The sequence below is a fragment of the Primulina tabacum genome, chromosome 10 (genome assembly GCF_025594145.1).
Source record: "Primulina tabacum isolate GXHZ01 chromosome 10, ASM2559414v2, whole genome shotgun sequence".
In the NCBI taxonomy this organism is placed as follows: Eukaryota; Viridiplantae; Streptophyta; class Magnoliopsida; order Lamiales; family Gesneriaceae; genus Primulina; species Primulina tabacum.
In genome coordinates, this window is record NC_134559.1 from 38,037,853 (window position 1) to 38,049,461 (window position 11,609).

Consider the following 11,609-nt stretch of genomic DNA (forward strand, 5'->3'; position numbering starts at 1 on the left):
TTAGGAAGTTCCAAATTCGATTCTGGTTCCATTTTATCGTATCCCAAACATAATAATAGCTTTACATTCGTTATTTTCTTCTTCTTATTTTTTTTTCTATTTTCTGGGAACATTTAGCGATTTTTGTTATCGTGAGCCAGTTCTATACGGAAAGGTGTGAAGCAGATTACTCCTGAGACGGTTAACTCATTAAAAACAATTATTTCTACTGTTTTATCCATAATTTACGTAAACGATTGCGACACGAGGACTGCCCAGGGAGGTCACCCATCCTAGCTCCGCCTTCGCGCCAGGTTGCTTAACTTCATGGTTCTAATTGGGTGAGAGCAGTGCCGCGTGTTGTCCATCGTTCGCTCCACATGTACTCGAAGGATATAAGAATAAACATCCCACTCAATGTCGGGTGCGATCATACCAGCAATAATGCACCGCATCCCATCAGAACTCCGAAGTTAAGCGTGCTTGGGCGAGAGCAGTACTAGGATGGGTGACCCCCTGGAATGTCCTTGTGATGCATCCCTTTTCGTGTTTTTCTATTTTTGATTACTTGTTGACAGAAGATTTTCGGCTGAAGTTAAGCGTGCATGGGCGAGAGCAGTACTAGGATGGGTGACCCCCTAGGAAGTCCTCGTGTTGCACCCTTTTTTGTGTTTTTCCATTTTTAATTACTTGTTGACAGACGAATTTCGGCTCAAATCATCTGAATCTCGATCAGGACTAGATAAAACATGTGAAATCAACGTAGCTCGGGTATTGCCGGATTTGGACAAAATTGTAGCCTAATTTGATTGTAAACGGGCAAACGAACGACACTCCTTACTCCGCAATGAGCTGGCGAGAGTTTAGCCGAATTCCTTCTCTAAGACCCTCTAATTTGCTATTTTTCGCTTCTGTTAAGCTTCCGTTTCCTCGAGAAATCCGCATAGGAAGTTTGAAATTCGATTCCGATTCCATTTTATCGTATCCTAAGAATAATAATAGCTTTACATTCGCTATTTCTTCTTCTTATTTTTTTTTCTATTTTCTGGGAACATTTAGCGATTTTTGTTGTCGTGAGCCGATTCTGTGCAGAATGGTATGACGCAGATTACTTCGGAGACGGTTAACTCATTAAAAACAATTATTTCGACTGTTTTATCCATAATTTACGTAAACGGTCACAACACGAGGACTGCCCAGGGAGGTCACCCATCCTAGCTCTGCCATCGCGCTTCACTTCATGGTTTTGATTGGGTGAGAGCAGTGCCGCCTGTTGTCCATCGCCCGCTCCACACGTACTCGAGGGATATAAGTTTCACCCTTTTTCGTGTTTTGTAGTTTTTATTACTTGTTGACATACTATTTTCGGCTCAAATCATCTGAATCTCGATCGGGACCAGATAAAACATGTGAAATCAACGTAGCTCGGGCACTGCCGGATTTGGACAAAATTGTAGCCTAATTTGATTGTAAACGGGCAAACGAACGAGACTCCTTACTCCGCAATGAGCTGGCGAGAGTTTAGCCGAATATCATCTCTAAGACCCTCTAATTTGCGATTTTTCGCTTCTGTTAAGCTTCCGTTTCCTCGAAAAATCCGCATAGGACGTTTGAAATTCGATTCCGGTTCCATTTTATCGTATCCTAGGAATAAAAATAGCTTTACATTCGCTATTTCTTCTTCTTTTTTTTTTTCTATTTTCTGGGAACATTTAGTGATTTTTGTTGTCGTGAGCCGGTTCTGTGCGGATGGGTATGACGAAGATTACTCTGGAGACGGTTAACTCATTAAAAACAATTATTTCGACTTTTTAATCCATAATTTACGTAAACGGTCCCGACACGAGGACTGCCCAGGGAGGTCACCCATCCTCGTTCTGCCATCGCGCCAGGACGCTTAACTTCATGGTTCTGATTGGGTGAGAGCAGTGCCGCATGTTGTCCATCGCCGCCCGCTCCACACGTACTCGAGGGATATAAGAATAAACATCACACTCAATGTCGGGTGCGATCATACCAGCACTAATGCACCGGATCCCATCAGAACTCCAAAGTTAAGCGTGCTTGGGCGAGAGCAGTACTAGGATGGATGACCCATTGGGAATTCCTCGTGTTGCACCCCTTTTCGTGTTTTTCTATTCTTGATTACTTGTTGACAGACGATTTTCAGCTCAAATCATCTGAATCTCGATCGGGACAAGATAAGACGTGTGAAATCAACGTAGCTCGGGCACTGCCGTATTTGGACAAAATTGTAGTCTAATTTGATTGTAAACGGGCAAACGAACGAGATTCATTACTCCGCAATGAGCTGGCGAGAATACAGCCGAATTCCTTCTCTAAGACCCTCTGATTTGCGATTTTAAGCTTCTGTTAAGATTCCGTTTCCTCGAGAAATCCGCTTAGAAAGTTCGAAATTTGATTCCGGTTCCATTTTATAGTATCCTAGGCATAATAATAGCTTTACATTCGCTATTTTCTTATTCTTATTTTTTTCTATTTTCTGGAAAAATTTAGAAATTTTTGTTGTCGTGAGCCAGTTCTGTGCGGAAGGGTATGACGCAGATAACTCCGGAGACGGTTAACTCATTAAAAACAATTATTTCGACTGTTTTAGCCAAAATTTACGTAAACAGTCGCGATCCGAGGACTTCCCGGGCGGTCACCCACCCTAGCTCTGCCATCACGCCAGAACGCTTAACTTCATGGTTCTGATTGGGCGAGAGCAGTGCCGCGTTTTGTCCATCGCCGCCCGTTCCACACGTACTCGAGGGATATAAGAATAAACATCCAACTCAATGTCGGATGCGATCATACCGGCACTAATGCACTGGATCCCATTAGAACTCCGAAGTTAAGCGTGCTTGGGCGAGAGCAGTACTAGAATGGGTGACTCATTGGGAAGTCCTCGTGTTGCACCCCTTTTCGAGTTTTTCTATTTTTGATTAATTGATGACAGTTGATTTTCGGTTCAAATCATCTGAATCTCGATCGGGACCAGATAAGAATGTGAAATCCACGTAGCTCGGGCACTGCCGGATTTGGACAAAATTGTAGCCTAATTTGATTATAAACGGGCAAACGAACGAGACTCTTTACTCCGCAATGAGCTGGCGAGATTTTAGCCGAATTCCTTCTCTAAGACCCTCTAATTTGCGATTTTCCGCTTCTGTTAAGCTTCCGTTTACACGAGAAATCAGCTTAGGAAGTTCGAAATTCGATTCTGGTTCCATTTTATCCTATCACAGGCATGATAATTGCTTTACATTCGTTGTTTTCTTCTTCTTATTTTTTTTCTATTTTCTGTGAACATTTAGCAACTTTTGTTGTCGTGAGCCGGTTCTGTGCGGAAGGGTATGATGCAGATTACTCTAGAGACGGTTAACTCATTAAAAACAATTATTTCGATTGTTTTAGCCTTAATTTACGTAAACGGTCGTGACACGAGGACTGCTCAAGGAGGTCACCCATCCTAGCTCTGCCATCTCGCCAGAACGCTTAACTTCATGGTTCTGATTGGGAGAGAGCACTGCCGCGTCCATCGCCGCCCACTCCACACGTACTCGAGGGATATAAGATTAAACATCCCACTCAATGTCTGGTGCGATCATACCAGCACTAATGCACCGGATCACGTCAGAACTCCGAAGTTAAGCGTGCCTGGGCGAGAGCAGTACTAGGATGGGTGACCCCCTGGGATGTCTTCGTGATGCACCCATTTTCGTGTTTTTCTATTTTTGATTACTTGTTGACAGACGATTTTCGGCTGAAGTTAAGCGTGCTTGGGCGAGAGCAGTACTAGGATGGGTGGCCCCCTAGAAAGTCCTCGTGTTGCACCCCTTTTCGTGTTTTTCTATTCTTGATTACTTGTTGACAGACGATTTTCGGCTCAAATCATCTGAATCTCGATCGGGACAAGATAAAACATGTGAAATCAACGTAGCTCGGGCACTGCCGGATTTGGACAAAATTGTAGCCTAATTAGATTGTAAACGGGCAAACAAACGAGATTCATTACTCCGCAATGAGCTGGCGAGAATACAGCCGAATTCCTTCTCTAAGACCCTCTAATTTGCGATTTTAAGCTTCTGTTAAGATTCCGTTTCCTCGAGAAATCCGCTTAGAAAGTTCGAACTTTGATTCCGGTTCCATTTTATAGTATCCTAGGCATAATAATAGCTTTACATTCGCTATTTTCTTATTCTTATTTTTTTCTATTTTCTGGAAAAATTTAGAAATTTTTGTTGTCGTGAGCCAGTTCTGTGCGGAAGGGTATGACGCAGATAACTCCGGAGACGGTTAACTCATTAAAAACAATTATTTCGACTGTTTTAGCCATAATTTACGTAAACAGTCGCGATCCGAGGACTTCCCGGGCGGTCACCCACCCTAGCTCTGCCATCACGCCAGAACGCTTAACTTCATGGTTCTGATTGGGCGAGAGCAGTGCCGCGTTTTGTCCATCGCCGCCCATTCCACACGTACTCGAGTGATATAAGAATAAACATCCCACTCAATGTCGGATGCGATCATACCAGCACTAAAGCACTGGATCCCATCAGAACTCCGAAGTTAAGCGTGCTTGGGCGAGAGCAGTACTAGAATGGGTGACTTATTGGGAAGTCCTCGTGTTGCACCCCTTTTCGAGTTTTTCTATTTTTGATTAATTGATGACAGATGATTTTCCGTTCAAATCATCTGAATCTCGATCGGGACCAGATAAGAATGTGAAATCCACGTAGCTCGGGCACTGCCGGATTTGGACAAAATTGTAGCCTAATTTGATTATAAACGGGCAAACGAACGAGACTCATTACTCCGCAATGAGCTGGCGAGATTTTAGCCGAATTCCTTCTCTAAGACCCTCTAATTTGCGATTTTCCGCTTCTGTTAAGCTTCCGTTTCCACGAGAAATCAGCTTAGGAAGTTCGAAATTCGATTCTGGTTCCATTTTATCGTATCCCAGGCATAATAATACCTTTACATTCGTTATTTCCTTCTTCTTATTTTTTTATATTTTCTGGGAACATTTATCGATTTTTGTTGTCGTGAGCCGGTTCTGTACGGAAGGGTATGACGCAGATTACTCCGGAGACGGTTAACTCATTAAAAACAATTATTTCGACTGTTTTATACATAATTTACGTAAACGGTCGCGACACGAGGACTTCCGAGGGAGGTCACCCATCCTAGCTCTGCCATCGCGCCAGAACGCTTAACTTCATGGTTATGATTGGGCGAGACCAGTGCCGCGTGTTGTCCATCGCCGCCCGCTCCACACGTTGTCGAGGGATATAAGAATAAACATCCCACTCAAAGTTGCGTGCGATCATACCAGCACTAATGCACCGGATCTCATCAGAACTCCGGAGTTAAGTGTGCTTGGGCGAGAGCAGTACTAGGATGGGTGACCCCCTGGGATGTCTACGTGATGCACCCCTTTTCGTGTTTTTCTATTTTTGATTACTTGTTGACAGACGATTTTCGGCTGAAGTTAAGCGTGCTTGGGCGAGAGCAGTACTAGGATGGGTGGCCCCCTAGAAAGTCCTCGTGCTGCACCCCTTTTCGTGTTTTTCCATTATTAATTACTTGTTGACAGACGAATTTCGGCTCAAATCATCTGAATCTCGATCCGGACAAGATAAAACATGTGAAATCAACGTAGCTCGGGCACTGCCGGATTTGGACAAAATTGTAGCCTAATTAGATTGTAAACGGGCAAACGAACAAGACTCATTACTCCGCAATGAGTTGGCGAGAGTTTAGCCGAATTCTTTCTCTAAGACCCTCTAATTTGCAATTTTCCGCTTCTGTTAAGCTTCCGTTTCTACGAGAAATTCGCTTAGGAAGTTCGAAATTCGATTCTGGTTCCATTTTATCATATCCCAGGCATAATAATTGCTTTACATTCCTTGTTTTCTTCTTCTAATTTTTTTTCTATTTTCTGGAAATATTTAGCGACTTTTGTTGTCGTGAGCCGGTTCTATGCAAAAAGGGTATGATGCAGATTACTCTGGAGATTGTTAACTCATTAAAAACAATTTTTTCGATTGTTTTAGCCTTAATTTACGTAAACGGTCGCGACACGAGGACTGCTCAGGGAGGTCACCCATCCTGGCTCTGCCATCGCGCCAGAACGCTTAACTTCATGGTTCTGATTGGGCGAGAGCAGTGCCGCGTGTTCTCCATCGCCGCCAGCTCCACACGTACTCGAGGGATATAAGAATAAACATCCCACTCAATGTCAGGTGCGATCATACCAGTACTAATGCACCGCATTCCATCAGAACTCCGAAGTTAAGCGTTCTTGGTCGAGAGCAGTACTAGGATGGGTGACCCCTTGGGAAGTCCTCGTGTTGTACCCTTTTTCGTGTTTTTCTATTTTTGATTACTTGTTGACACACGATTTTTGGCTCAAATCATCTGAATCTCGATCAGGACCAGATAAGACATGTGAAATCAACGTAGCTCGGGCACTGCAGGATTTGGACAAAATTGTAGGCTAATTTGATTGTAAACGGGCAAACGAACGAGACTTATTACTCTGCAATGAGCTGGCGAGATTTTAGCCGAATTGCTTCTCTAAGACCCTCTAATTTGCGATTTTCAGCTTCTGTTAAGCTTCTGTTTCCTCGAGAAATCCGCTTAGGAAGTTCGAAATTCGATTCCTGTGCGGAAGGGTATGATGCAAATTACTTCGGAGACGGTTAACTCATTAAAAACAATTATTTCGACTGTTTTAGCCATAATTTATGTAAACGGTCGCGACACAAGAACTTCTCAGGTAGGTCACCCATCCTAGCACTGCCATCGCTCCAGAACGCTTAACTTCATGATTCTGAATAGGCGAGAGCATTGCCGTGTGTTGTCCATCGCCGCTCGCTCCACACGTACTCGAGGGATATAAGAATAAACATCCCACTCAATGTCGGGTGCGATCATACCAGCACTAATGCACCGGATCCCATCAGAACTCCGAAGTTAAGCTTGCTTGGGCGAGAGCAGTACTAGGTTGGGTGACCCCCTGGGAAGTCCTTGTGTTACACCACTTTTCGTGTTTTTCTATTTTTGATTACTTGTTGACAGATGATTTTTGGCTAAAATCATCTGAATCTGGATCGGGAAAAGATAAAACATGTGAAATCAACGTAGCTCGGCCAGTGCTGGGTTTGGACAAAATTGTAGGCTAATTTTTGTAAACAGGCAACCGAACGAGACTCATTACTCCGCAATGAGGTGGCGAGATTTTAGCCGAATTCTTTCTTTAAGACCCTCTAATTTGCGATTTTTCGCTTCTGTTAAGCTTCCGTTTTCTCGAGAAATCCGCTTAGGAAGTTCGAAATTCGATTCCAGACCCATTTTATCGTATCTCATGCATAAAAATAGCTTTACATTCGCTATTTTCTTCTTCTTATTTTTTTCTATTTTCTGGGAACATTTAGCGATTTTTGTTATCGTGAGCCAGTTCTCTACGGAAGAGTATGACGCAAATTACTTCGGAGAGGGTTAACTTATTAAAAACAATTATTTCGACTGTTTTATCCATATTTTACGTAAACGGTCGCGACACGAGGACTGCCCAGGGAGGTCCACCCATCCTAGCTCTGCCATCGCGCCACAAAGCTTAACTTCATGGTTCTGATTGGGCGAGAGCAGTGCCGCGTGTTGTTCCTCGCCGCCCGCTCCACACGTACTCGAAAGATATAAGAATAAACATCCCACTCAATGTCGGGTGCGATCATACAAGCACTAATGCACCTGATCCCATCAGAACTCCGAAGTTAAGCGTGCCTGGGCGAGAGCAGTACTAGGATGGGTGGCCCTCTGGAAAGTCCTCGTGTTGCACGCCTTTTCGTGTTTTTCTATTTTTGATTACTTGTTGACAGACGATTTTCAGCTCAAATCTTCTGAATCTCGATCTGGACCAGATAAGACATGTGAAATCAATGTATCTCAGGCACTGCCGGGTTTGGACAAAATTGTAGGCTAATTTGATTGTAAACGGGCAAACGAACGAGACTCATTACTCCGCAATGAGCTGGCGAGATTTTAGCAGAATTCCTTCTCTAAGACCCTCTAATTTGCGATTTTACGCTTCCGTTAAGCTTCTGTTTCCTCGAGAAATCCGCTTAGGAAGTTCGAAATTCGATTCCGGTTCCATTTTATCGTATCCCAGGCATAATAATAGCTTTACATTTGCTATTTTATTCTTCTTATTTTTTTCCTTTTATTTTTGGAACATTTAGCGATTTTTGTTGTCGTGAACCGGTCCTTTGCTGTAGGGTATGACGCAGATTACTCCGGAGACGGTTAACTCATTAAAAACAATTAATGCACCGGATCCCATCAAAACTCCGAAGTTAAGCGTGCTTGGTCGAGAGCAGTACTAGGATGGGTGACCCCCTGGGAAGTCCTCGTGTTGCACCCCTTTTCGTGTTTTTCTATTTTTGATTACTTGTTGACAGACGATTTTTCGGCTCAAATCATCTGAATCTCGATCGGGACAAGATAAGACATGAGAAATCAACGTAGCTCGGGTGCTGCCGGATTTGGACAATATTGTAGGCTAATTTGATTGCAAACGGGCTACGAACGAGACTCATTACTGCGCAATGAGGTGGAGAGATTTAGCCGAATTCTTTCTCTGAGACACTTTAATTTGCGATTTTCCACTTCTGTTAAGCTTCTGTTTTCTCGAGAAATCTGCTTAGGAAGTTCGAAATTCGATTCCGGTTCCATTTTATCGTATCCCAGGCATAATAACGGATTTACATTCGCTATTTTCTTCTTCTTATTTTTTTTCTATTTTCTAGAAAAATTTAGCAATTTTTGTTGTCATAAGCCGGTTCTGTGCGGAAAAGTTTGACGCAGATTACTCCGGAGACGGTTAACTCATTAAAAACAATTATTTCGACTGTTTTATCCATAATTTACGTAAACAGTCGCGACACGAGTACTGCCCAGGGAGGTCACCGATCCTAGCTCTGCCATAGCGCCAGAACGCTTAACTTCATGGTTCTGATTGGGCGAGAGCAGTGACGCGTGTTGTCCATCGCCGCCCGTTCCAAACTCGAGGAATATAAGAATAAACATCCCACTCAATGTCGGGTGCGATCATACCAGCACTAATGCACCGGATCCCATCAGAACTCCGTAGTTAAGCGTGCTTGGGCGAGAGCAGTACTAGGATGGGTGACCCCCTGGAAGTCATCGTGTTGCACCCCTTTTCGTGTTTTTCTATTTTTGATTACTTGTTGAGAGAAGATTTTCGGCTCAAATAATCTGAATCTCTATCGGGACTAAATAAGATATGTGAAATCAACGTAGCTCGGGCACTACTGGATTTGGACAAAATTGTAGGATAATTTGATTGTAAACGGGCAAACGAACAAGACTCATTACTTTGCAATGAGCTGGCGAGATTTTAGCCGAATTCCTTCTCTAAGACCCTCTAATTTGCGATTTTCCGCTTCTGTTAAGCTTCCGTTTCCTCGAGAAATCCGTTTAGGAAGTCCGAAATTCGATTCCGGTTCCATTTTATCGTATCCCAGGCATAATAACAGCTTTACATTCTCTATTTTCTTCTTCTTTTTTTTCTATTTTCTGGGAACATTTAGCGATTTTTGTTGTCGTGAGCCAGTTCTGTGCGGAAGGGTATGACGCAGATTACTTCAGAGACTGTTAACTCATTAAAAACAATTATTTCGATTGTTTTATCCATAATTTACGTAAACGATCGCGACACGAGGACTTTCGAGGGAGGTCACCCATCCTTGCTCTGCCATCGCGCCAGAACGCTTAACTTTATGGTTCTGTTTGGGCGAGAGCAGTGTCGAGTTTTGTCCATCGCCGCCCGCTCCACCCGTACTCGAGGGATATAAGAATAAACAACCCACTCAATGTCGGGTGCGATCATACTAGCACTAATGCACCGGATCCCATCAGAACTCTGAAGGTAAGCGTGCTTGGTGAGAGCAGTACTAGGATGGCTGACCCCTAGGGAATTCCACGTGTTGCACCCCATTTCGTGTTTTTCTATTTTTTTTTACTTGTTGACAGACGATTTTTGGCACAAATCATCTGAATCTCGATCGGGACCAGATAAGACATGAGAAATTAACGTAGCTCGGGCACTGCCGGATTTGGAGAAAATTGTAGGCTAATTTGATTGTAAACGGGCAAACGAACGAGACTCCTTACTCCGCAATGAGCTGGCAAGATTTTAGCCGACCTTCTTCTCTAATACCCTCTAATTTGCGAATTTACGCTTCTGTTAAGCTTGCGTTTCCTCGAGAAATCCGCCTAGGAAGTCCGAAATTCGATTCCGGTTCCATTTTATCGTATCCTAGGAATAATAATGGATTTACATTTGCTATTTTCTCCTTCTTATTTTTTTTCTATTTTCTGGGAACATTTATTGATTTTTGTTGTCATGAGCCGGTTCTGTGCGGAAGGTATGACGCAGATTACTCCAGAGACAGAGACGGTTAACTAATTAAAAACAAGTATTTTGACTGTTTTATCCATAATTACGTAAACGGTCGCGACACGAGGACTTCCTAGGGAGGTCACCCATCCTAGCTCTGCATTCGCCCCAGAACGCTTAACTTCATGGTTTGATTGGACGAGAGCAGTGCCGCGTGTTGTCCATCATCGCCCGTTCACACGTACTCGAGGGATATAAGACAATAAAATCCACTCAATGTCGGTTGCGATCATACCAGCACTAATGCACCGGATCCATCAGAACTCCGAAGTTAAGCGTTGCTTGGGCAAGAGCAGTACTAGGAGGGTGACCCCAGGAAGTCCTTGTGTTGCACCCCTTTCGTGTTTTTCTATTTTTGATTGCTTGTTGACAGACGATTTTCGGCTCAAATCATATCTGAATCTCGATCGAGACCAGATAAGACATGTGAAATCAACGTAGCTCGGCACTGCCGGATTTGGACAAAATGTAGGCTAATTTGATTGTAAACGGGCAAACGAACGAGACTCGTTACTCCGCAATGACCTGGCGAGAGTTTAGCCGAATTCGTTCTCTAAGACCCTCTAATTTTCGATTTCCGCTTCTGCTAAGCTCCGTTTTCTTCAAGAAATCTGCTTAGGAAGTCGAAATCGATTTCGGTTCTATTTTATCGTTATCCCAGGCCTAATAATAGCTTACATTCGCATTTCTTCTTCTATTTTTTTTTTCTATTTTTTTCTAGGGAACATTAGCGATTTTTTGTTGTCGTGAGCCGGTTTGTGCGGAAGTGTATGATGAAGATTACTCGGAGACAGTTAATCATTAAAAACATTATTTCGACTGTTTTATCCATATTTTCGTAAACGGTCGCGACACGAGGACTGCCCAGGGTGTCACCCATCCTAGCTCTGCCATCGCGCCAGAACGCTTAACTTCATGGTTCTTATTGGACGAGAGCAGTTCCGCGTGTTGTCCATCGCCTCCCGTTCCACATGTCTCGATGAATTAAAGAAACAGCCCACTCAATGTCGGTGCGATCATACCAGCACTAATGCACCGGATCTCATCAGAACTCTGAAGTTTAAGCTGCTTGGGTGAGAGCAGTACTAGGATGGCTTTCCCTAGGGAATTCCTCGTGGTCGCACCCAATTTCGTGTTTTTTTTT

General features: G+C 43.5%; 10 non-coding genes and 3 pseudogenes across 10 annotated transcripts; all 13 read left to right on the forward strand.

The window, feature by feature from the left end:
* The first annotated feature begins 401 nt into the window (after positions 1-401).
* Positions 402-520, forward strand: LOC142510555 (5S ribosomal RNA; annotated as a pseudogene).
* A 1,462-nt stretch (positions 521-1,982) lies between these two features.
* On the forward strand, positions 1,983-2,101 carry LOC142513963 (5S ribosomal RNA). Its single transcript, XR_012809882.1, has one exon. It is a non-coding gene; the product is annotated as a 5S ribosomal RNA (ribosomal RNA).
* A 681-nt stretch (positions 2,102-2,782) lies between these two features.
* LOC142516049 (5S ribosomal RNA) lies at positions 2,783-2,901 on the forward strand. Its single transcript, XR_012811864.1, has one exon. It is a non-coding gene; the product is annotated as a 5S ribosomal RNA (ribosomal RNA).
* A 677-nt stretch (positions 2,902-3,578) lies between these two features.
* LOC142507998 (5S ribosomal RNA) lies at positions 3,579-3,697 on the forward strand. The gene has a single exon (XR_012806232.1). It is a non-coding gene; the product is annotated as a 5S ribosomal RNA (ribosomal RNA).
* An 803-nt stretch (positions 3,698-4,500) lies between these two features.
* Positions 4,501-4,619, forward strand: LOC142514797 (5S ribosomal RNA). Its single transcript, XR_012810674.1, has one exon. It is a non-coding gene; the product is annotated as a 5S ribosomal RNA (ribosomal RNA).
* A 681-nt stretch (positions 4,620-5,300) lies between these two features.
* LOC142508372 (5S ribosomal RNA) lies at positions 5,301-5,419 on the forward strand. Its single transcript, XR_012806587.1, has one exon. It is a non-coding gene; the product is annotated as a 5S ribosomal RNA (ribosomal RNA).
* Positions 5,420-6,225: 806 nt separating this feature from the next.
* LOC142509279 (5S ribosomal RNA) lies at positions 6,226-6,344 on the forward strand. The gene has a single exon (XR_012807462.1). It is a non-coding gene; the product is annotated as a 5S ribosomal RNA (ribosomal RNA).
* Positions 6,345-6,909: 565 nt separating this feature from the next.
* LOC142516491 (5S ribosomal RNA) lies at positions 6,910-7,028 on the forward strand. Its single transcript, XR_012812283.1, has one exon. It is a non-coding gene; the product is annotated as a 5S ribosomal RNA (ribosomal RNA).
* Positions 7,029-7,709: 681 nt separating this feature from the next.
* LOC142508534 (5S ribosomal RNA) lies at positions 7,710-7,828 on the forward strand. Its single transcript, XR_012806742.1, has one exon. It is a non-coding gene; the product is annotated as a 5S ribosomal RNA (ribosomal RNA).
* Positions 7,829-9,085: 1,257 nt separating this feature from the next.
* LOC142515789 (5S ribosomal RNA) lies at positions 9,086-9,203 on the forward strand. The gene has a single exon (XR_012811615.1). It is a non-coding gene; the product is annotated as a 5S ribosomal RNA (ribosomal RNA).
* Positions 9,204-9,883: 680 nt separating this feature from the next.
* LOC142510291 (5S ribosomal RNA) lies at positions 9,884-10,001 on the forward strand. The gene has a single exon (XR_012808414.1). It is a non-coding gene; the product is annotated as a 5S ribosomal RNA (ribosomal RNA).
* A 685-nt stretch (positions 10,002-10,686) lies between these two features.
* On the forward strand, positions 10,687-10,802 carry LOC142511550 (5S ribosomal RNA; annotated as a pseudogene).
* A 671-nt stretch (positions 10,803-11,473) lies between these two features.
* On the forward strand, positions 11,474-11,592 carry LOC142512619 (5S ribosomal RNA; annotated as a pseudogene).
* The last annotated feature ends 17 nt before the right edge of the window (positions 11,593-11,609 follow it).